We start from the raw sequence: 23,974 nt of genomic DNA on the forward strand, positions 1-23,974 counted from the left end.
TTCCTTTTTCATCGGAACATATACAGATGTTGGTGTTTTACAATTTATATGTAACCTCTTTGAATCTTTGAACTCAGTTCAAAACTTCTTTTCTATCAATGTGTCTCTTCAGTGTTAGATCAGTATGTTCAAAGACATGAGAAAAAAGAATGGGGAAACAGGAAAAAAATTAAATGCAGCTGAACATGAAAAACCCCTATAATTATAAATTTTACAAAATTAATTTAAAATTCATTATAACAATGCAGAGAAAACCTATTAATGTAGAAGATTTAGTTAGACCTCTGGCGACCCATCTTGAAGCACTCTGCCATGTTGCAGAAGAAAGCAAATGAAACAGCAGCAGAGAAGGTATTACGTTGGAGTACCGAACGCAGAGATCCAAATTTGATCAATAATTCTGAAAACTAGAACAGAAAATATACTGAAATAAAGTATTAACAGAAAAAAAAATTGAATTGAATCTGAAGATTTAAAGAGATTACATCTGAGGAGTAAAACACCAACCCGGATATACTGCGTTGAGAAGGGAAAGACAGCCAGCCTAGGGATGGGAAAAAGTGTAATCCGACACAGAACAATTAAACTGAGGTAGGACCTCTTCTGCACCACACCAATGCTAGAGAATGGGGAAAATGTTTACAAATGCATCAGGGGAACAAATTTTAAGCCAGATGCCCTAGGTTCACTGAAGTTTTGTTTCATGTGTAAAAGTAACTGAAAGAATATCATCTATTCACTTGTCATGGAAAAAGAAAATCAAGAAAGTGTTCTAGTAAGTTTATCTGTAAGTGTCAATGGGGAAGTTATGGTATAAGAAGAGTAGAAGTGAGTCTCAGAAAATATTTAAATATAGCATTGAGTATAAGCAATTGTTTAACAGCATTATATCAGAAAGTACGTTTTAACACTATTTGAAAGAAAAGTAAATGAATCCTCACACAGTAATAAAATAATACTTTAAAATAAGAAGCTGAGTAAAAAATTGTAGATTTTATCTTTTTAAAATTATATGATGGGAAGGAACAAAATAAGTTTATGGTGCAATTATAACTCATGAATTTTCAAGCCGAGTAATAATAAAATATGGAATCACATAATCAAAACCTAGTTTTTTCAAAAGAAGGAAAACAATGGTAGTAGGGTACTCTTGTAGCTCCCTGTTCCTGGTAAATCAGGCAAAAAAAAAAAAAAAAAAAAAAAAGATCTAGGTAGTGTATCAGTTAGAATGCCTTGGCCAATAACAGAAAACAGAATTCAAACTTTTAAAAATTGGGGAAAATATTTATTTCCTTATTTCTTTTTTTCTTTTAATTTTTTTGGTCTTTAATTAAAGGAAGTTAGATGAAAAGCAATGACTTCAGGATATCAGAAAAGACCAACTTACCTTAATCATTTGCTCTGTAGTTTTCCCTATGACTAACTCCCTTCCTCGTTGCAAGATTAAAATTACACTTTTCATCCACACATGCAGACACGGCAAAGTCCTGGGGAAGGAAATGGATAATTAATTTCTAATTTCTCTGTGTGTGTGTGTCTGTTTCTGTCTCTCTCTCTCTGAATGAATAAGTACTGTATACTCAGTATCTCTCCAGCAAAGTTCTCTTGGATTTATGTTGGTCACTCTATCAGCAGAGACAATTGGCTATTAAACAATAATCAATTAGGTAAGCTTTCTGCTAATGAAGATTGATAAATAAGCCTAAGGAAAACTAAAAGCAATAAATATGAAGGAAGAAAATATTAATTTTTAAACAATAGAATTAATAATTTTTGTAGATATTTTGCCAGAAATTAAACCAACAACAATCTCTTAGTGTAATAAATAATGTATAAATATGTAAAATTCAAAATAGAGATATTACAATGGTTTTACAGCATTTTTAAAAAAATATATAAGATACTTAACAAAATATGTAAAATGAACATACAGGGAAAAAATAGACAGCATTCTATTTTATTGACAATTGTCAGTTCAAAAACCACAAGGGCAAAATGTTCCAGAGCAACAAGAACCACAAAGAAAAGTGGAAAAGGATGCAGTTACTTTGGAAATCTGGGAATCTATACCAAAACTGAGCATATGCTTCCCCTCCTAAGTACATACCTGATAGAAATTTACATACCAACAGATACGGAAAAGTATGTTTAGTAACATTATTTAAATAATCCCAAACTGAAAACAACTCAAATGCCATCTATTATGGAATACATAAATAAATTGTGTTTTATATATAAAATGGAATTCTACACAATAATGAAAAAACTATAACTAAACCCAACCAAATCAAAAATACAATGTTGAACAAAGTAATATAGACACAGAAAAATGAATTTCCAAATAAAGCATAGCTAATTTACAGTGACAAACAATAGACTACTGATTATCCTCAAGGGGATTAATGACAACCAGACGGCCTAAGAGAGGTATCTGGGGATACCAGTAATGTTCTGTGTATTCATTACATGCATATGTTTATTTTATAGAAACCCATTGAGCTATACCTTTATTATTTTGTACATTTCCCTACATATGTTATACTTTAATAAAAAGTTAACTTAGAATTTTTTTTCAAACAGCTTGATCTCAAAATCTTCTGCAATTTGCTAGGTATATTGCTCTGGGCAAGATATATAACCTCTCTGAGCCTCAATTTCCCCATCTGTGTATCAAAATACGATTATTTCTTCTTCATGTAGTTGTTGTAAAGGTTAGATAAAATTACTCATGCTTTGGGAGGCCCAGGCAGGTGGATTGCTGAGATCAGGAGTAGAGACCAGACTGGCCAACATGGTGAACACCATCTCTACTAAAAATACAAAAAAATTAGCGGGGTGTGGTGGCAGGTGCCTGTAATTCCAGCTACTCAGGAGGCTGAGGCAGGAAAATTGCTTGAACCTGGGAGGCAGAGGTTGCAGTGAGTCAAGATTGCACCAGGGCAATCCAGCCTGGGAGACAGTGAAACTCTATCTCAAAACAAAAAATTATTCATGCAAAATGCTCAGCACAATGTCTTGTCTCTACAAAGCACTGAGTAATTGATACCATAATTGAGAGTTATTAACAATTTATTTATAGGGCCTAAAGAAGGAAATGGAAACATTTTGCTTACATGACCCGAATATATTCAAAAATGATGTTTATAGATAATATAATATTATGCTTATAAATAGATTCAGGAACAGATAGGAAGGCTCAGGATTTTACGGATGTCAATACTTTCCGTTATTAGATAACACATTGAATATAATTTTAACAAAAATTCCAAGTGGCCTTTTCCTTGGACAGAAAACAAAATTATTATGAAGTTCATTGAAATGACTGGTGATGACCAACCAATGGTTGAGAGTAAATGGTTTTCAGGGCAAGAGTTATATTTGTAATTATTTCCCTTTGGTGCAGTGCCTAGCCCAATTTCTCATAAGTAATTATGGGGGAAAAAAAAAAGACGTGAAGAGAAAAAAAGGACAAAGAGAAAAAGAAAAAAGAACATGAAGATATAGTTGCAACTTTTAAGATTACATGATCATTCCTCATGTCCAAGTTCAGATAAGCCAGAAATGATATTGAGATAAGCATTTGAAAATCTGGCCTTCCAAAAATAAAGAACAGATTTTTACAAAATACAAGGCTAAAGGGCAACTTGTATGTACTCATAATATGTATACCTAAACATCATAATCAATATTTTTATAATAATTTCTAATGTACAGAAAATTTGTTTCCAAATGTAATAATAATTGATAATAATGAAAACCGAAAGCATCTTAAATGTTCAAATGTAGGGGATTGACTAAAATAAATTTTGTAGTTATTATAATTTACTATTATTAAATATTATTACAGTGTTTAAAAATCAGCATTACTCACAAGTTTTAAAAATGTAATGACATGAAAACATTGCTGACACATTGCTAAATAAAAGTAGAAAGCCCTTTGTACAAAAATATACATTGTGTAAATATATAAAGAGATAGGGCCAGGGACGGTGGTTTACACCTGTAATCCCAGCACTTTGGGAGGCTGAGGCAGGTGGATGACCTGAGGAGTCCGAGACCAGCCTGGCCAACATGGGGAAACTCTGTCTCTACTAAAAATACAAAAAAAAAAAAAAAAAAAAAGAAAAAAATAGCCACGTGAGGTGGTAGGCACCTGTAATCCTAGCTACTTGGGAGCCTGAAGCACAAGAGTATCTTGAACTTGGGAGGTGGCAGAGGTTGCAGAGACTGTGCCATTACACTCCAGCCTGGGCAACAAGAATGAAACTTTGTCTTTAAAAAAAAAAAAAAAAAGATAGAGTCCAATAAAAGCTATAGCAAAATCCCTAAAAGTAGTTATTTGTGTGTGATGAAGTCTAAGCACATTTTTATTTGTTCTTTTCTGTTTTCCGAATAGAGCCTATATCACTTTATTAATTAGAAAATTGTGAAAATGCTCTTTTTCTAAAGAAAGAACAAAAATCTAGGAAAATCACAGAACAACATTAGGTGCTAGTCAGATTTATGTTCACTGTGAAGTCTAGTCATATTCCTTTTTAGCATGCTTTATCTGGTCAAGTCCATTTAACTTATAAGTTTTTATAAATAGAAAATGGCAATATTATTAAATAAGTTCCCACCTAAGGATAGAATAAACAAGTAAAGTCATACATATTAAACTTTAAACTCCCCAAAAGGAGATCAAGTGAGTCAAGAGGTGTAAGATATTAGAAGTGCAGGGAAAAATAGTCCTAAGAACCTGCCAAGGCTGGTTCTTGCCTGAATTAGGTGTCTTGCACAAGATAATACCTAAAGCCAGTAGCAGAACAGCAATAAAGTTCTAGCAGCACTAGGAATAATGAATATTTAAATGTGTGATGTTTCAAAATAGTAATGCAATTACAACTTCTTTTTGAAAGTCATTTCCTTTCATTATTATTTACTTATTCGTATGCACTATCAACCATTCACTCAACAAGTCTTTACTAAGTGTCTAATATGTGTCCTGCTGTTGGTTGTGTGTTGGGGCTGCAATGATGATGAGTCAGCATGCAAAGAACTCCCCAGAGGTTGTTCAGTGATGGAGAACCACGTGCTTCTGAATGTTCTCCCATATCCTAGTGTAAGTCACAGTTGCTTGTGCCTTACATTAGGTGCTAGTTTTTTTGTTTTGTTTTGTTTTTGTTTGTTTGTTTTGTTTTGTTTTTATATGCTCAATGTGTGAAACTTTTACTTCTATCCCAACTCCGGAAACACTCACTTTAATCGTGATAGCCATCACCATCACTACCATAAGCTGTCCTGCTTTCTTCAGGTTTTCCTCTGCTGTTTGTGAAAGCTTTAGTCTGACCCCAAGTCGCTGGTGACGTCCGGCGCTTTCTCTTTGTGGGAACAGTACTCCCCCTTGATGTTAGTCTCATCATCTCTGTGATTGGGGGTTCCTCTGCAGTCTGTTTTTTTTCATCTGGCTCCTAGTGCGGTTTTACACGTCTGGATGGCACAGCACAAAGAAAACAAGCAGAAAGGTGGTAGGAGTCTCGGGTGGGGAGGGTAATTTCATCTATCATCGGGCTTCCATTTAGGAAAAAATTCAAATGTGACATATAACTTTAATCTTAGTCTTAAAGATCTCCAAAATCTCGTTGCCTCATTTATTTGATATCTTTTATCCAATTCCTGTTTTTTGAAATAAGTGAGGTCCACACTAAGCCCTAAGAAATGTCTTCAGTATGAAATCGATATTTTTTCTAGTATTAAAATTTTTATTCTAAAAACTAATATTAAAAGAATCTTAATATCTTTTCCTGCATTCTTTTTTCCCATTATGCCTTACTAAGTCTTCAAAATAGTATTCCTATTTGGCTTTTTAAAAAATTTAGGGTAAGTTATGATAGGACATTATGTTTTGGTTATTAATTCTTGTTTTGTAACTAGTAGGAAAATACATATTGTATTCAGCTGTAATCACTATGAATTTACCCATTTCAAAATGTCTTCACAGAATGAACTACTTAAAATTATACAATTGTATTAATTAGCATGATAATATTCTACTAAATATATTTCTATATATATAGAGAGAAAGAATTTCCATATATTAAGAGAGACACCATCTCTTATGTGTCTCTCTTAATACATGATTGCTACCACCAAAGTAATTTGAGAACAACAAAAAAATTATCACTTGGTTTTCTAAAAGGACTATAAATCTCAAATTTCATCAGTATCTCTCACTCACTGGAGAATTTTAAGAATAAATAAATAAGAAATTAGTCTGCAGAATATTATATCGTCTATGTGAATTGTTATTTTTATTATGCTTAATGGACCCCTGGTTATTTCCTAACAATGCCCTTTATTTGTTCAATAGCAACATTGCTACATCAGTTTTCTTTGGAAACCGTTTGGCATATTTTTTCTATTTTTTATTTTCCTTTTAATTCTTAAATTTTTATTTAAATTTGATGTACAACAAGCTGATGTAATATAATTGCATAGTTTAAGGAATAATAAAATGGTCACTTATGAATTCACCACCTAGTTTAAGGAGTGGAACATTACCAATACCTCCCACTGATCACATTTCCCCCAGGGACCATACTATAATGAACTCTGAGCAAACCTTTCTCTTTCTTTTAATTTTTTGTTTATTATTTATTATTTTTATTTTTTATTTTCTTTAGTTTTTTATTATACTTTAAGTTCTGGGATACGTTTACAAAACATGCATGTTTGTTACATAGGTATACACGTGCCATGGTGGTTTGCTGAATTCATCAAGTCATCATCTACATTAGGTATTTCTCCTAATGCTACCCCTCTCCTTGCCCCCCAGCCCCCGACAGGTCTCAGTGCGTGATGTTACCCTCCCTGTGTCCACGTGTTCTCACTGTTCAACTCTCACTTATGAGTGGGAACATGCAGTATTTGGTTTTCTGTTCCTGTGTTTGTTTGCTGAGAATAATGGTTTCCAGCTTTATCCATGTCCCTGCAAAGGACACGAGCTCATCCTATGTTATAGCTGCATAATATTCCATGGTTTATATGTGCCACATTGTCTTTATCCAGTCTAACATTAATGGGCATTTGGGTTGGTTCCAAGTCTTTGCTATTGTAAATCCTGCTGCAATAAACATACATATGCATGTGCCTTTATAATAGAATGATTTATAATCCTTTGGGTATATACCCAGTAATGGGATTACTGGGTCAAATGATGTTTCTGGTTCTAGATCCTCAAGGAATCCCCACATGGCCTTCTACGATGGTTGAACTAATTTACACTTTCACCAACGGTGTAAATGCATTCCTATTTCTCCATATCTTCTCCAGCATCTGTTGTTTCTTGACTTTTTAATAATCACCATTCTAACTAATGTGAGATGGTATCTCATTGTGGTTTTGATTTGCATTTCTCTAATGACCAGGGACGATGAGGTTTTTTTCATGTGTCTTGGCCACATAAATGTCTTTTTTTTTTTAGAAGTGTCTGTTCTTATCCTTTGCCCACTTTCTGATGTTTTGTTTTTTTTTTTCCTTGTAAATTTGTTTAAGTTCCTTATAGATTCTGGATATTAGACCTTTATCAGATGGATAGATTGCAAACATTTTCTCCCATTCTGTAGGTTGCCTGTTAACTCTGATGATAGTTTATTTTGCTGTGCAGAAGCTCTTTGGTTTAATTAGATCCCATTTGTCAATTTTGACTTTTGTTACCCTTGCTTTTGGTGTTTGAGTCATGAAATTTTTGCCCATGCCTATGCCCTGAATGGTATTGCCTAAGTTTTCTTCTAGGGTTTTTATGGTATTAGGTCTTACATTTAAATCTTTAATCCATCTTGAGTTAATTTTTGTATAAGGTATAAGGAAGGAGTCCAGTTTCAGTTTTCTGCATATGACTAGCCAGTTTTCCCAACACCATTTATTAAATAAAGAATCCTTTCCCCATTGCTTGTTTTGGTCATGTTTGTCAAGGATCAGATGGTTATAGATGTGTGGTGCTATTTCTGAGGCCTCTGTTCTATTGCATTGGTCTATATATCTGTTTTGGTACCACTACCATGCTGTTTTGATTACTGTAGGCTTGTAGTATAGATTGAAGTCAGGTTGTGTGATGCCTCCAACTTTGTGCTTTTTACTTAGAATTGTCTTGACTATACAAGCTCTTTTTTGGTTCCACATAACATTTAAAGTAATTTTTTCTAATTCTGTGAAGAAAGTTAATGGTAGCTTGATGGGAATAGCATTGAATCTATAAATTACTTTGGGCAATATGGCTATTTTCATTATATTGATTCTTCCTATCCATAAGCATGGAATATTTTTCCATTTTCTGTGTCCTCTCTTATTACCTTGAGCAGTGGTTTGTTGTTCTCCTTGAAGAGGTCCTTCACATCCCTTGTACATTGTATTCCTAGGTATTTTATTCTCTTTGTAGTAATTGTGATGGAGAGTTCACTCATGATTTGGCTCTCTGTTCCTCTCCTATTGATGTATAGGAATGCTTGTGATTTTTTGCACTTTAATTTTATGTCCTGAGATTTTGCCGAAGTTGCTTATCAGCTTAAGGAGATTTGGGGCTGAGACAATGGGGTTTTCTAAGCATATAATCATGTCATCTACAAACAGACAATTTGATTCCTCTCTTCCTATATGAATACCACTTATTTCTTTCTCTTGCCTGATTGCCCTGGCCAGAACTTCCAATACTATGTTGAATGGGAGACATGAGAGAGGGCATCCTTGTCTCGTGCCAGTTTTCAAAGGGAATGCTTCTAGTTTTTGCCCATTCAGTATGATATTGTCTGTGGGTTTGTCACAAATAGCTATTATTATTTGAGGTATGTTCCATCAATATCTAGTTTATCGAGAATTTTTAGCATGAAAGGGTTTTGAATTTTATCGAAGGCCTTTTCTGCATCTATTGAGATTATCATGTGGTTTTGTTATTGATTCCGTTTTGTTTTTTTTTTTTTTCTTTTTTTTTGAGACGGAGTTTCGCTCTTGTTACCCAGGCTGGAGTGCAATGGCGCGATCTCGGCTCACCGCAACCTCCGCCTCCCGGTTTCAGGCAATTCTCCTGCCTCAGCCTCCTGAGTAGCTGGGATTACAGGCACACGCCACCATGCCCAGCTAATTTTTTTTTGTATTTTTAGTAGAGACGGGGTTTCACCATGTTGACCAGGATGGTCTCGATCTTTTGACCTCGTGATCCACCCGCCTCAGCCTCCCAAAGTGCTGGGATTACAGGCTTGAGCCACCACGCCCGGCTCGTTATTGATTCCGTTTATGTGATGGATTACATTTATTGATTTGTGTATGTTAAACCAGCCTTTCATCCCAGGGATGAAGCTGACTTGATCATGGTCTGTAAGCTTCTCGGTGTGCTGCTGAATTTGGTTTGCCAGTATTTTATTGAGAGTTTTCACATCGATGTTCATCAGAAATATTGGCTTGAAATGTTTTTGTTGTGTCTCTTTCTTTTCTTCACATCTTTAAAACACATGTGTCAGTACTTTTGAAAACGTACCATTTTTGAATTTTATGGAAAAGGATTCAGAAATTATATTTTCTAGGAGAGCTTGCTTTTTTCCTAATGATAATTCTATAGATATTTACCCAATGTTATTTGAGAATACATATTTTTTGTATGAACACTCTAGAATTTATTTATCCATTCCACTAATAATGAGCATGTGGGTTCTTCTCAGTACTTTGCTATCATCATCAATGCTGATATGAAATCATCTGAGTACATCTTCTGATAACTAAATGTAAGAGACTGAGCCATAGTAGTTGGCACTGGAGCAAAAGAGTTTCTAGGTAGCTTAAAGGTGTTGTCCAAATGCAGATGAATGTATTAGTTGGTACTGCTACTGTAACAAAGTACCGCTAACAGTGGCTTAAAACAACATAATATATTATCCTACAGTTCTAGAGGTCAGAAGTTCAAGACTGACCTCACTGGGCTAAAATCAAGTTGTTAGCAAAGCTGTGATTATTTCTGAAGAATCTATTTTCTTGCCTTTTTCAGCTTCTACAGGCTGCCCACATTTCTTGGCTCATGGCCACCTTCTTTTTTCAAAGCTATCAAAGGTCTGTTGAATCTTTCTCACGTAGCATCACTCTGCCACTTATTATTCTGCCTCTTGCTTCCACGATTAAGAATCCTTGTGATTACACTGGGCCCACTAGGATAATCTCACTATTTAAGGTCAATTGGCTAGCAAGGTAAATTTCATCAACTACCTTGATTCCCCTTGTCATGTATCATAACATATCTACAAATGTGAGATTATAAAATACAGAAATCTGAGAGGTCATTATTCTGCTTACTGTAGAATATTCTTTAAAAAAAAAAAGAATATGGTTGTGGGAAATGGAGCAAATACCAATAAGGTTTATAGAAAATCCTCCATGTTTTTAAGAGAATGGGTTAAATGAAAGTATTGTCAGTTTAAACTAAAAGACAGAGAAAGTTCAAAATGAAAAGAGATGTCTGGGCCCCCAACTTTTCTATAGGCAGGAATGAGACTTAGAAAACTATTCAATGGTAAGCAAGGGTCTTTCTTGTGAACCAGGAAGGTCTTCTCAGATGGCAGATTCAAGAACTCGGGAGGGAGGAAACTGAGCTGCAGTCAGCAAATTGTTCTCGGAGCAAACTGAGCTCTAGTAAGAAACATTGCTTGTGTTCAGAGTAGGAAATCCTGACACCAAATGCTCAGCTAGATTTCAGAGTTGCTATGAACCTGTGACAGCTAGGTTCCTCTAATTCCTTCCTAATTTAAACAGAAGAGTCTTTTATGGTTCTCCTGCTCCTCTCTCACCTACTACCATGAATGGAAGTAGCGGTAGGGGAGATTACATGTCTCTTTTATTCACACATCATCTCTGAATCAAAAGTAGCTACACCCAAGTTGCTTTTTCTAGTTCTGGACCTGATGCAATTCACAAGATTATGAACTTCAAACCTGATAAGGCTTTTGGGCTTAAAAGGAGGCAAGTGTATTTCACCTACGGAAGAGGTAAAAATCATTGGGACCAGAAGGTAGATTGTGGTAGATTGCCAGAGAAATGATCCCCAGAGTAACATGTCCCCAGTATCCATATTCTTGTATACTTGCCTCTTTTATTGACTTCACTGAGCTAGATGAACTGTTCTGGCAATCACAACATGGGATATCATGGGATATCATGAAATGTAACATAAATAGAGACTTGATAAGCAATTGCATACTGCATATTAGGCATTGCAGTCGTAGAAGCTGCCACCACTAGGTGAGAATGCCCTTTCTAGCCTACTCAAGGATGAAAAATCACATACAGAAGCTCAACCATTTTAGCTATCTCAGCTGAGCCCCAGGTATTCCCCAAGATAAATGCAACAAAAGTGAGCTGGTGCAAGGCTCAGCCAATTGAGAACTTATTAAATTGTTTTTATTTAAATGATTGTCTTTGATATACCAATAGACAATTGCTGCAGGCACGTACTTATAATTAAGATGCAACTTTTTGGCTGGGCACAATGGCTGTCACTTGTAATCCCAGGGCTTTGAGAAGCTGAGGTGAGAGGATTGTTTGAGGCCAGGAGATTGAGACCAGTCTGGACAATGTAGCAAGACCCCATCTCTACAAAAAAATTTAAAATTAGATAGGCATGTTGGTACACACCAGTAGTGCCAGTTATTCAGGAGGCTGAGGTGGGAGGATTGCTTGAGTCTGGGAATTAAAGGGTACAGTGAGTTAAGATCTTGCCGCTACACTCCAGCTTAGGCAGCAAAGCAAGATACTGTCTTTTAAAAAATTTCAACTCGAAAAAAATCTATCATATTTCTTCAAAACTTATTCAGTGGGGTTTTTTTCTTGTTCCTATATGAAAATTTTGGTGGGTTCATGATTTTTCCCCTTTTATTAGATAATAAACTCTCACACAGTATCAATTCACAAGTTGAAATTCCACTGTAAAGTATTAATCAGAATGGGGAACTTGATTTAATGCAAATCTTCCCCCTTTACCATTTAGGTCTCCTGCTTGCCAGAAGCCTAAAAGTCTGAAGTGGGTAGAGGAGGTGACAATACTGAGCGTCTTCTCTTTGTCTCTGTCTGGCACATTCTTTCCTGCCCTCACAACTCATAAGGAATAGATGGAGGATACACTAAGAAGCTTTCATCTCATCCTCTAAGTCTGACTGATATCCACAGCTAACTCTTTCTCTTGTGAATGAATCTTGAGGGAGAATCTTTTCCACAATTCCATTGACCCAGACAGGTGCCATTCTATTGAAGATACTCTCCTCTAATCCCTTCTGCTTCCATCAGGGATCCAGAAGCTCCCTCTCCCATTGGCTGGTATCTACCCAATGAATCCCTTGCTTTGTGATTTCCCAGCAGGCCAGTTGATGCTGGTGCAGACACGTACCGTGGAGGCCACTCTGGCTTTCTCAGGCCAGAATCAGACTTAGCTCTGTGTTGCCCGTATGTAGAAGACACATTGTAACTTCTCTGAGTGGCAAATTGAATTAACACAAAAAAAGACCCATCTTTCTGCTGTCTGTAAGAGACTCGTCTCACACATAATGATACCCTGGCACCCATAGTAAAATTGTCAAAGGTTTTTTCTGCTCATACTGCATGGAACAGAGACAAGCCTTCCCTGATAAAATCTGCTCATATTACACATTCTTGAGTTAAATAAATCATTGTTTTTTAGGCTACTAGGCTTGGAGTGGTTTATAATGCAGCAGATGAAAATTGGAAAGCATGGGTACCTGAAAGTGGGTGCTATCGCAATAAAAAACTGAAATAAGTATCCTTGGCTTTGGGATAAGCTGTATGAAGACAGGAGCTTAGTGCAGTAAAAGCAAATTTGGCATGTTGCAGCTACCAAGGAAAGCTCAGTGTGGCTGCCGCAGAGTGAACGAGGGGAATGAGGTAGGAGACAGTGCTGGAGCGATAAGCCAGTGCTAGATCAGACAGGGTATTTGAGGCAAAGTAGAGTTAGATCTTATTCTTCTCATAATAGAAAGCCATAGAAGGCTTTCCCATTAAGAAGAAAACTGATGTGATCTAACTGAAGTTTTGAAAAAGACACTGTTGAAAAGCTGCTATATAAATAATGAGCTGTAAGAGCAGAAGAGGGGAGGTTAATTAGAAGGCAGTTTTATGTAGTGCAGGTATGAGATGATTGAGTCTTGGACTAAAGTGTTGATGGCGGGGGAATATTTGAAATGGTAAATTTCTTTTAGGATGTTAATAAGCTTTTCTACGTTCCCTGTGTTACTCCTTTCTTACTCAGGATTTTCTTTAGAAATGTTCAAGTAAGTAATGCCTTTAAGACCTCAGTAATTGACAGTCATGTCTGCTTTAGAAAGTTTATGACAAAATTTGTGGCTTAACCTGAGGAATTTCCAGCATGTATATCTGCAATTACTTTCCCTATTTCTCTTATTTATTCCTTATTTCTATAATTGTTTTTCAAGTCTGATTTCTTACTTTACTTTATACTGCCCATATTTTTAAAGCTGCCTCAAATTCTGTTTGGAGTAAGAAAATATAAAAATATATATATAAATATGTCATGATAAAAATTCTCAATAAATTAAATATGGAAGGAATGCACCCCAACACAATAAAGGCCATATGTAGCAAACCCACAGTTAACTTCATGTTCGACAGTTAGAAGTTGAAAACTTTTCCTCTGAGATCAGTAACAAGGCAATGATGGCCATTCTTGCTACTCTTTTTTTTTTTTTTTTTTTTTGAGACAGAGTCTTGCTATGTCGCCAGGTGCCAGGCTGGAGTGCAGTGGTGCAATCTTGGCTCACTGCAACCTCCGCCTCCCAGGTTCAAGCGATTCTCCTGCCTCAGCCTTCCAAGTAGCTGGGACTACATCTTGCTACTTTTATTCAATAAAATATTCTAAGTCCTAGCCAGGGCAGTTAGGCAACAGAAATAAATAAAAGACATCCGAACTGGTAAGAAACAAGTTAAATTGTTCCTGTTTGCAGATGGCATGATCTTACATATAGAAAATCCTAAAGACTACACCAAAAAATTATTAGAACTAAAAACGGAATTCAGTAAAACTTTACTACTTATCAGAGAAATGCAAATTAAAACCATAATGAAATATCACCTTATACTTATTAGAATAGCTACTATCCAAAAGAGGAAGATAACAAGAGTTGGTGAGGATGTGGAGAAAAGGAAACACTTTCACACTGTTGATAGGAATATGAATTAAGATAGTCATTACACAAAACAGTATGGAGGTTCCTCAAACAATTAAAAATAGAACCAGCACTCGATCCAGCAGTCTTACTATTGCGTATACATATGTCCCCAAAGGAATGAAATTAGTGTTTCAAACACATATCTGCACTCCCATGGTTCACGGCACCATTATCCCAACAGCCACCATATGGGATCTGCTGAAGTGTCCATCAACAGATCATTTGATAATATATATACAATGGAATATCATTTATCCTAAAAAGAAGAAGGAGAAGGAGAAGGAGAAGGAGAAAAGGAGAAGGAGAAGGAGAAGGAGAAGAAGAAGGAGAAGGAGAAGGAGAAGGAGAAGGAGAAGGAGATACTGTCATTGCAACAACATGGGTGAACCTGTGAACCTGGAAGACATTATGCCAAGTGAAATAAGCCAGCCACAGAAAGATAAATACCACATGATCTCACTTATCTGTATGCTACAGTTTGAATATGTCCTCCAGAAAACATGTGGCAGAAGCTTAATTTCCCGGTGCAACAAAGTTTTGCAGTGGGTCCTAATAAGTGTTTAGATAATGAAGATTCTCATGAATGAATTAAAGCCAGTTATAAAAGGGCTTACAGCTGTAAATTTAATCTCTGGTTCTCTCTCTCTCTCTCTCTCTCTCTCTCTCTCTCTCTCTCTGTCTCTGTCTCTCTCTGCTCTCTCTGTCTTTTCTGCTACGGATAATGTAGAAAGAAGTCCTTAACCAGATTTAGCTTTTCAATCCTGCACTTTCTAGCCTGCAGAATCATGAGCCAAATACACTTCTATTGTTTATAAATTACCCAGTGTGTGGTATCCTAACATGTTGTGTACAATAAATATATACAAAGTTTATTTTTCAATTAAAAATAGATTATTTAAAATATACAAATATAGGCCAGGAATGGTGGCTCATGTCCGTAATCCCAGCACTGAGACTGAGGTTGGCAGATCACTTGAGTTCAGGAGTTTGAGACCAGCCTGGGCAACATGGTAAAACCCCATCTCTATTACAAATAATAATAATAAAAGAAATATAAAAATAAATAAATAAAATATATGAATATACGTATCAAGTAACCTGAGTCTAGATACCAAGGTTGTTTTAATCTTTGGAAAAAGCTGATGGAAGAGGGGCTCAGCTTTGTCTGGACTAACCTGGACACAATTATTTGCCACCTGTGGTTTTTATTAGACCAACTAACTCAGAAACGTGTTGGCCTACTGTGAGGTTGCCTCACAAGAAGCAGAGAGGCAGAGCACGTTTCCTTGAGGGAGATGAGGTACCTACAACTATCCCAGATACACACCCTCACCCCCAAAAAAGGCCTATCAATATAAGAGAATGAAATTTCTGTTGCCAAAAATACTGAAAAGAGATCCATCTTATGACAGAAAATGAAGATCTAGGCAGCAAATCTTAAACTGAAAAAGAACTTAGAATAGTTTGGCCTATAGGCAGTTGAAATAGTCTCAGATATGGGAGGTGAGCAGCCCTTCCCACAGGGAGACAGTGTGGTGGTAGCAAGACATGGATCTGAGCCTGGCCAACAACTGTCAGTTACACTCTTGTTGTAGCTTCTCTCCATTATTCCTTAACCTTCAGTAAACCCTGTCAAAAATTACTACTGGTCTCAATGTGTGGGAAATTACAGAAAACGGGCCTATCCCAAGGGGTAGCATTGTTTCTTTCTCTAAATCCAAGGTGATGATCACTCTGGTGACTAATGATGGAAGACAGCTTTTCCAGGAAAATGCCAGATTCACAAGCGTGAATAGTCTTCTCCCTAAAAAATGGCAAGGCAAGATGCCGGAGCAGCGCAGGTTGGGAGTTGGTTGTTGATCACATATTATGGCACAACCTGAGGAATTCTCATATCTAGCTAGGGAATGTTTTGTGGGGGTTAACCTCTGACAAAAAAGCTGGTATGCGTGCAGGTAATACTAACTCATATTAGCCACAAAGAAGAAAGACAAGAAGGAAGAAGAGGAGGTGGCAAGGAGGAAGAAGAGGGGGAGAGAGGAAGGTATCCATCTATCTAAAGCAACCTACTTGTAATCTTTCCGCTCATTTGTGAATGTTTTTCTGTGTTTTCTTTTCTGTACATTTTCTTCAAATGAATGCCAGCCTGACTATTTCAGAATGTGATACGACTTTTTCTGCAGTTAGGTTTACCACCCTGCCCTTTCAATTTATGAGTGAGAAACACAGATCTATTTAGAATGGGACAACGTGATCACTACACCCTGAGGTCATTATCCTTTTTTGAAGAGGCAGTTTTTGATACGAACAAGTTTGTAAAGGAAAACACAGATTTTTTTTATCTGCCAGATCCAATGTAGTAATTTAATAGCCATGAGATTATTTAAATGAGTAAAGTCTGTAGAAATATCATTAGAAAGTCATTAGTTTCAGCATTTACTTAGAAAGTAACATTGACTTTGACAGAAACAATGATCTGGGATTTGTTTGAAAATGATTATGTCCTCATTCATGGGAAAAAGTTTTGCATAGTGCCTATGACAAGCAACGAGAAAGGCATAAACATCAAAGATAATTTACTAGTTATTCCATAAGTATACTGTGCTTATTTCTGTGTAGAGATGTATGCTTATACTTTTCCTTCTCTACTAGACAGACTCTTTTTTTTTAAAGGAACCTTCATGTCTCAGCATTTCTATGACTAGATTCTTTCTGAATACTTCAACCTTAGTTGAGCTTTTTCTGTTCTGAATACCACACAATACTTAGACCACACCATAGAGAATTTAATCATACATGCTTTCATACTGTGTTTATTGTTCATATGAGTTTATTATCATTTCCCTTACTGTAATGGCAATGCTACATTCTTAATAAGTCTTTATTAACCTGTGTGGAGCATAAGTTTATGTGCTATTATGAAAATTAAGTGCTATTTAAAAATATACATATATACATAAATATATATATATTATATATAAATATATATATTATATTATATTATATATAAATATATATATTTATATATAATATAATATATAATATATATTATATATATTTTATATATAAATATGTATATATTTATAAATATATACATATTTATATATATGTATATGTATATTTAATCCAGAATACCAAGGTATCTATTTCATTGTTAAAAATTTGAAAATCGGTCATAGGCAACAACATAATTGGTCACTTGATCAGCACCACTTCCCAAAACAACAGCAATGATCATAATGACAGCCACCATTTATTGAGGGCTATGTTGCATACTGCTCTAATGCTTCATATAGATTAGCTCATTCTGTTCTCAGAACAACCCGTGAGTTGGTTTCTATTATTATTTTTGTTATTAGGCACATCTACTTGGAAATTCATATCATAACTGGGTAAGTTTTTAATTAATTTATAACGATAAGTAACTGCAACATGAACTGGAATACCTCGATGTCTATACAGCATCCTCTTTGTCTAGGCAGAGAGTAGGATGACCTGATCTGACTTTTCTAAACAGAAAGCCAGAAAATGACAAGTGACTACCATCAAATCAAAACAAAGACTGTTCTAAAATCTAACAGTAACAACAGGGAAAGCGGCTGTGAGGTCTGTAACTCGCAATAGAGAAAGTTTTGCCGATGAGAGTAGAATATTCAAAGCCCTTTTCTATATTCCCCCATTTCATCTCCACGTTAGGGATTGGTTTACCATTCAATATTTACTATCAATCAATAATTTATGCAGAGTGGGTTAGGAATAGAAAAAGAAGGAGAAGTGGCCCTATGTAATATTTAAAATAAAAAGTAACTCAAAGTAATATTTTAAAACTTGAAGTAGCGTTATGGAAAAAGATAGTATCAAGATGCAGATGCTAAACAGAGCGTGTTCCGAAGAAAAGTATAAAGAAGTATTACTAACCCTTTCTCGCATGGCAGAGCACAGCATAGCATAGAGAGATACTAACAAACAAGCACACAAAACACAAGGCGTGGCATATTAATTAAAAGCATGGAGTCTTAAAGCTAGACTGCTTAGGTTCAAACTGCGGCTCCGACACTGGCTAGCTACATGACCTTGCACAAGTTACTTAACTTCTCTGGGCCTCTGTTTTCTCATATACAAAATGGGAATCATTATAGTGCCTCCTTTAGCATTGCTATGGGAATTCAATGCATGTCTTTTTAGAACAATACCTGGAACAGAGTAAGCACTGCCTGAGTCTTACTTATCGTTTAAATCGTCTCACCTTTTAAAATTTAGCCAGATTTTTATTTTCAAAAAATGTTATCATGCATATCAACCTCATATTATGAAAATCACAAAGATTCTAGGCTCTTTAAAAACAATGCGTATTGTGAGTTAGAGTCAAATTATTTCCCACAGAAGCACATTTCTCAGCTTATGATAGAAACAAATGAGAGTGTAGTCTAACATAGGCATAGTCAGTTTAGACATATCTTTTTTCAGTAACTCCTCTAATAAAAAGCATGGATTTAATCTACAGCAAGAAGCAACCAAGTCACTGTGGTGTCATGTGATGATTCCCAAACGTGAAATCGTTCGGCTGATGCCAATCCAGAAGTTTTCCCCTGTGCATACACAAATAAGAAATATTTTTATTTGGAATCTTAAGGACAATGTAATGAGTTTTCAGAAGGCTAAACACATTCAATTATATTAGTACATAAACATAAATTTAAAACTAAGTATATTCAGGGCTGGACGCAGTGGCTCATGCCTGTAATCTCAGCACTTTGGAAGGTTGAGGTGGTCAGGACTTTGAGACCAGCCTGGCCAACATGGTGAAACCCCATCTCTACTAAAGATTCAAAAATTAGTCGGGCATGGTGGCACACGCCTGTAGTACTAGCTACTCGGGAGGCTGAAGCATGAGAATCATTTGAACCCAGGAGACAGAGGTTGCAGTGAGCTGAGATCGTGCCACTGCACTCTATCCTGGGCAACAAAGTGAGACTCAGTTAAAAAAAAACAACAACAAAGTATATTCAGTTTATTCCGAGGTCATATGTGTTGCTTTTTAGAAATATCCTGACTCAGGCCTATAAATAATTCCAACATTGGAAATTATAAAGACCTTTGGAATAAAAAATTATGGGAAAAAAACAAGGGGTAAGAACATAGAAAAGGCATATGGTTTTGTCATCCTACAAAGCTGGGTTCAAATCCCAACTCTATTTATTACTTTGGGGATGATCTTGGATTAATAATTTAATAGCTTTGATCTTTACTTTTATAAATCTAGCTTGTTAGTGACTTCCTCAGAGTTTTTGTAAGGATTACGTGAAATTATATTTTAAATGCACTTAACATAAGTCTGTCACAGAATCCACTTAACCAACCAAGGCTATTACGTTCTAGTGTTGGTTGGGTGAAAGCAGTAGTAGCAAAGACAGTAGTGTCAACAGTCATGCCATTTTTACTATTGTTGTGGGAAAAAGGCAAAACTTTTTTACTGCTAGTCACATGTAGAATTCCAGAAACAGAAACTGCATATAGCATACTTTCTCGGTAATGCACTTCTCTGACAATTGGTGCTATGGTCAATCACTGCTGCACACATGAATGCATCATGACTTCTGATTAACTCTTTCCAAATAAATTGAACTTATAGCAGTAGATTAAGCTAACTCATATGTGATTAAGTTAAAACATATGTGAAGTTGGTTTCTGCTCTCAGTGCAGTTTTAAACTGTTAAACCCATGCCAGCTGTTTCTATAAACCAGCAATTCTAATCATCTAGTATCACTCCTCAAAGAATGTTAGATTATAGAAGAAATGTGATCAAGCAACACAAATTTTAGATTTTCAGCAGATTTATTTCAATTTCTAATCAAACTCAATCCCAGCTTCTTCCCTGACCACTCTTGGGCAAGGAGATTTAAAGTCAAGCAAATTGAGCTCAGAGAGTTTAACAGATGAAAACTGTATGCTGACAACCCCAAACCATCTCCTCTGTTCTAGTTATAGCCAAAAAAACCTCCTCAGAATGATTGCCCTTTCATCGTTATCACTTAAACATTTTTTTGAAACCATCTGCCCCTCATTTCAAAACATAAACATGATGGAAAATCAAGAAAATACCTTACAACATATACATTCCTTGAGATGTCTTACGAAGAAGAAAATAATTTATTCCATTCTGGAGAATAAAACAATAATGTATACTGTTTTGTAACACATCATCCACACATAATAATCCTAAGACTTAGATCTAACACTTACTATATCAAAAGCATTGTTTTTCAAGAACTTCACATGTGTTAATGCATTTAAAGCACACAACAAATCTTAAGAGACAAGTGATATCATTCTACCTACTTTTCAGGTGAGAAAACTGAAGCATAGGAAGATAAATATCTTGAGACAGTCAGTGTCAAAGCCAAGATTTAAATCCCAGTTTTTCTCCTTGACTGCTCACTCTTACTGTTAACTTTATAATGATTTGAAAATAATAAATTAGGAATGCCATTCAGAGATGATTTTAATATAAAAGATATCCAAGTGCTTATAAATCTAATTTTTTTTACATCAACAAGGTGGCTAAGACTATCACAGGATGATCAGCCATACCCACACATGTTGCGAATAAAACCACTCTTTAGTAAAGTAATTTGAACCTGTCTTCTTAAAATTTCAACTTTTTGTCTCATTCTTTTCCTTTCATTCTGTTCTTTCTAGACTTTTACAAGGGGTCTTCAAGTGTCTGTTTCAAATCTCTTCTATGTGCCTACTCTTAATTATCTTCTTGCATTTGCTGATTTTCAGTTTCTGTTGCTGTATCTGTTTAGTTATTTTCTTCTGAATATTTTATTAGTTGACTCATTTCAGTTTATTTCTTAGTCAGTCTTTTCTATGGTCTTTTTCCATTTTCTCCCTCTCACAAACTGCCTAGTTAGCTTACTTTCACTGATGAATCTTAGAATGTTTAAATGAATAATCTACGTCATCATTCCAGAACATGTAGACATTAAAAGAAGAAAAGATAATCTACTTGCCGCTTCCCTTCTTCGTTCCAACCCATGTGCAATCCTTACCCCAATTAAGAAATGCTCTAATTAGAGCTTCATCTAGCTTTTGAAGTGCAAATAATGGAAAAAAATATTTTCTGCATTTGCATCATTAACTATCATTTTAACCTGAAAATTTGATGATATCTGGCTAATACATGCACTTGACTCAGTTTTAAAATATCCAAGTTAAATATATGCAATATTAATGGAAGAATTAACCAAGGGAAGTTTTCAATCCCAAAGTAAGGGTCACCTCTCTAATACGCAGATCACAGATGAACTTGCCTAAGTGAGGAAATGCCAGATCTTTTTGTATAATATAAAGTGACATTGTGCAAATGCATTCACTGATTTTCATCTGTTAAATTCATTATCTTACATAATGGCCTTTCCAGGTAAATCAGCAGAGGGACCTAAAATTGCATAAATTTGTTCACCAAGTTGTAAATGTGCCAGAACAGCTATTTTTTAGGTATCTGAGGTGACCCAAAAGCTGAATGCTCACTTGTGTTAGTAAGTAATAAAATACTCATGGCTGGACCTCATTCTGGTAAGGTGCCAAACTAATTATCTATCACCTGATACCATCCATGAGTTCTCTTTACGTACGTCCAGTGCAAGCAGGTAAAATACTTAATCCTTTCTCCAAATACACTAATCTGCAATCAGCCTAGATAAAAATAAAACTTGGTGATAACCATAATTTTAAAGCAAAAATAAGTTCACTGACATGGTTTGAGGCATTACTAGCTACCAAATGGAATGCTAATTCTGTGATTTTTTTTTTTTTTTAATAATTAGAAGCAATCTGGGGAAAGGGAGGGCAAAAAAAAAAAATACAGTCAATTGATCCATCAATATGATTACCGACAAGTGAAGAAAATAAGACTTCCTAAGGCATGTTATTATAGAAAACATGATTCACAATTACATACCTGGGAGTGAGGGAACCAAGAAGAGATCTGAATCATGTGACTTAGTACACTGCTTTTTACAACCCTCATTCCACTAAATAGCTGGTTCTTTTCCTACCCTACTGAGGGCTGCTATGTTTTAGCCATTATAAAATCACAAAGTTGAATGGTAAAAACTATTATAACTAGAAATTATGAAATGGACAACTATTTGTTACAAATACTATGTATACAAAACAAATTCTAAAGAGATCTAAATAAGCCTGTTATTCATTTTCTTACTTATTACTGAATAAATAAGAGCACTATCTCTTTTATAAGTTCAACAAATTTTAAGGAAAATGTGAGAACTGGAAATACACTATAAGTTTCACTGTTAATCTTATAAAAGTGGACTTCAGGGCAGTTTTTTTGTGGGAAATTTTGTGGTGCTTAGATGAGACTGAACAAACCCCAAACAAACCATCAAAATATTTTTTCTACTGATGTGTCACTTAGCTGATGTAGTCCTTAAGAACTAATATGAAACGCTTGTAGCATGCATTTGATCGCATCTTCCTGAATTAAAAAAATAATTTTACTTTAAATACAACGTATTTTACATTATTTCTATTATACAACTGGTTGTTCATTCTTTGTTTTTTAATTTCTTAAACATATATTGATTTCATCCTAAACATTAAGTAACATTATACAACACTACATAACTACATTTGCATGTAGTCCCTCTAATGATTCAGTTGAACTGTTTACTTTAATAAAAACAGATTTAAAGGCATTAAGAGTGGTAAAATGATAAATTCACAAAAGGGCATCAATTTAACTGATACTTAACTAGATGATATCTAAGGATGGGAAGTAATATTTAAATACTTTTGTTTCATGAGTTTGTGCTATTTTTAACACAGTTTTATCTATACAAATTTTCTTTCAGAATGGCAGTAAGAAAACAGCTCATATTATCCAAGTAAATGAGTAAATCCTAGTTAACCACTTTCAAAATAAATTTTAAATGTCATTTAAGTTGAAAGTCAAATGTAAATTAATAAATACTTACCAAGACACCATTGAAGATGCACAGTGGGGAGTTGACTGTAGAAGAATGGCTTATTTAAAAAAAGGAATTATAATAAGCCACCATGTACTTTGATGATTATGCTTCAGGACTAGAATTTCAATTGGAAATTAATTCATTTCAACAATGTTTGTTGTGCACCACCTCTCCTTCAGACACTGTGCCAGGCCCTGGGTCTACAATGGTTAATAGAATCTGGGCTGGTATATTACACAAGTAAATTCCGGCCTGCATTCAACGGAAAAATGACATAAACATTTAAAATTAAGTGCAATAGAGCTAAAGTCAAAAAAGAGAAAATATTTGGTAGCGGGAATCAAACTTTTAGAGGAGGATGCATTTAAATTGAAACTTAAAAGATGGTTAAGATTTCAACTCATGGCTCAAGCCTGTAATCCCTGCACTTTGGGAGGCCGAGGCGGGTGGATCACGAGGTCGAGAGATCGAGACCATCCTGGTCAACATGGTGAAACCCCGTCTCTACTAAAAGTGCAAAAAATTAGCTGGGCATGGTGGCGCGTGCCTGTAATCCCAGCTACTCAGGAGGCTGAGGTAGGAGAATTGCCTGAACCCAGGAGGCGGAGGTTGCGGTGAGCCGAGATCGCTGCACTCCAGCCTGGGTAACAAGGGCGAAACTCCGTCTCAAAAAAAAAAAAAAAAAAAAAGATTTCAACTCATAATTAAAGAGAGGAGGGTTTTCTGCAGGAAAAGTTAAGTGCAGAGGCCAGAGGCAAAAGGAAAGA

The 23,974-nt window shown here is 35.4% G+C and overlaps 1 long non-coding RNA gene across 5 annotated transcripts in view; it reads right to left on the reverse strand.

Annotated features, from left to right (window-relative positions):
- Nucleotides 1–23,974, reverse strand: part of LOC141584074 (uncharacterized) — a 375,324-nt gene that overhangs the window by 13,213 nt on the left and 338,137 nt on the right. For 4 of the 5 annotated variants that reach the window (XR_012517015.1, XR_012517018.1, XR_012517017.1 and 1 more), the window contains exon 3: nucleotides 1,388–1,487. This is a non-coding gene — a long non-coding RNA (uncharacterized LOC141584074). Of the gene's footprint in view, nucleotides 1–1,387; nucleotides 1,488–5,239; nucleotides 5,949–23,974 lie in introns of those variants that run through there. The other variant, XR_012517014.1, reaches the window with a different exon arrangement.

This window comes from Saimiri boliviensis, chromosome 3, assembly GCF_048565385.1.
Source record: "Saimiri boliviensis isolate mSaiBol1 chromosome 3, mSaiBol1.pri, whole genome shotgun sequence".
NCBI classification, from domain to species: Eukaryota; Metazoa; Chordata; class Mammalia; order Primates; family Cebidae; genus Saimiri; species Saimiri boliviensis.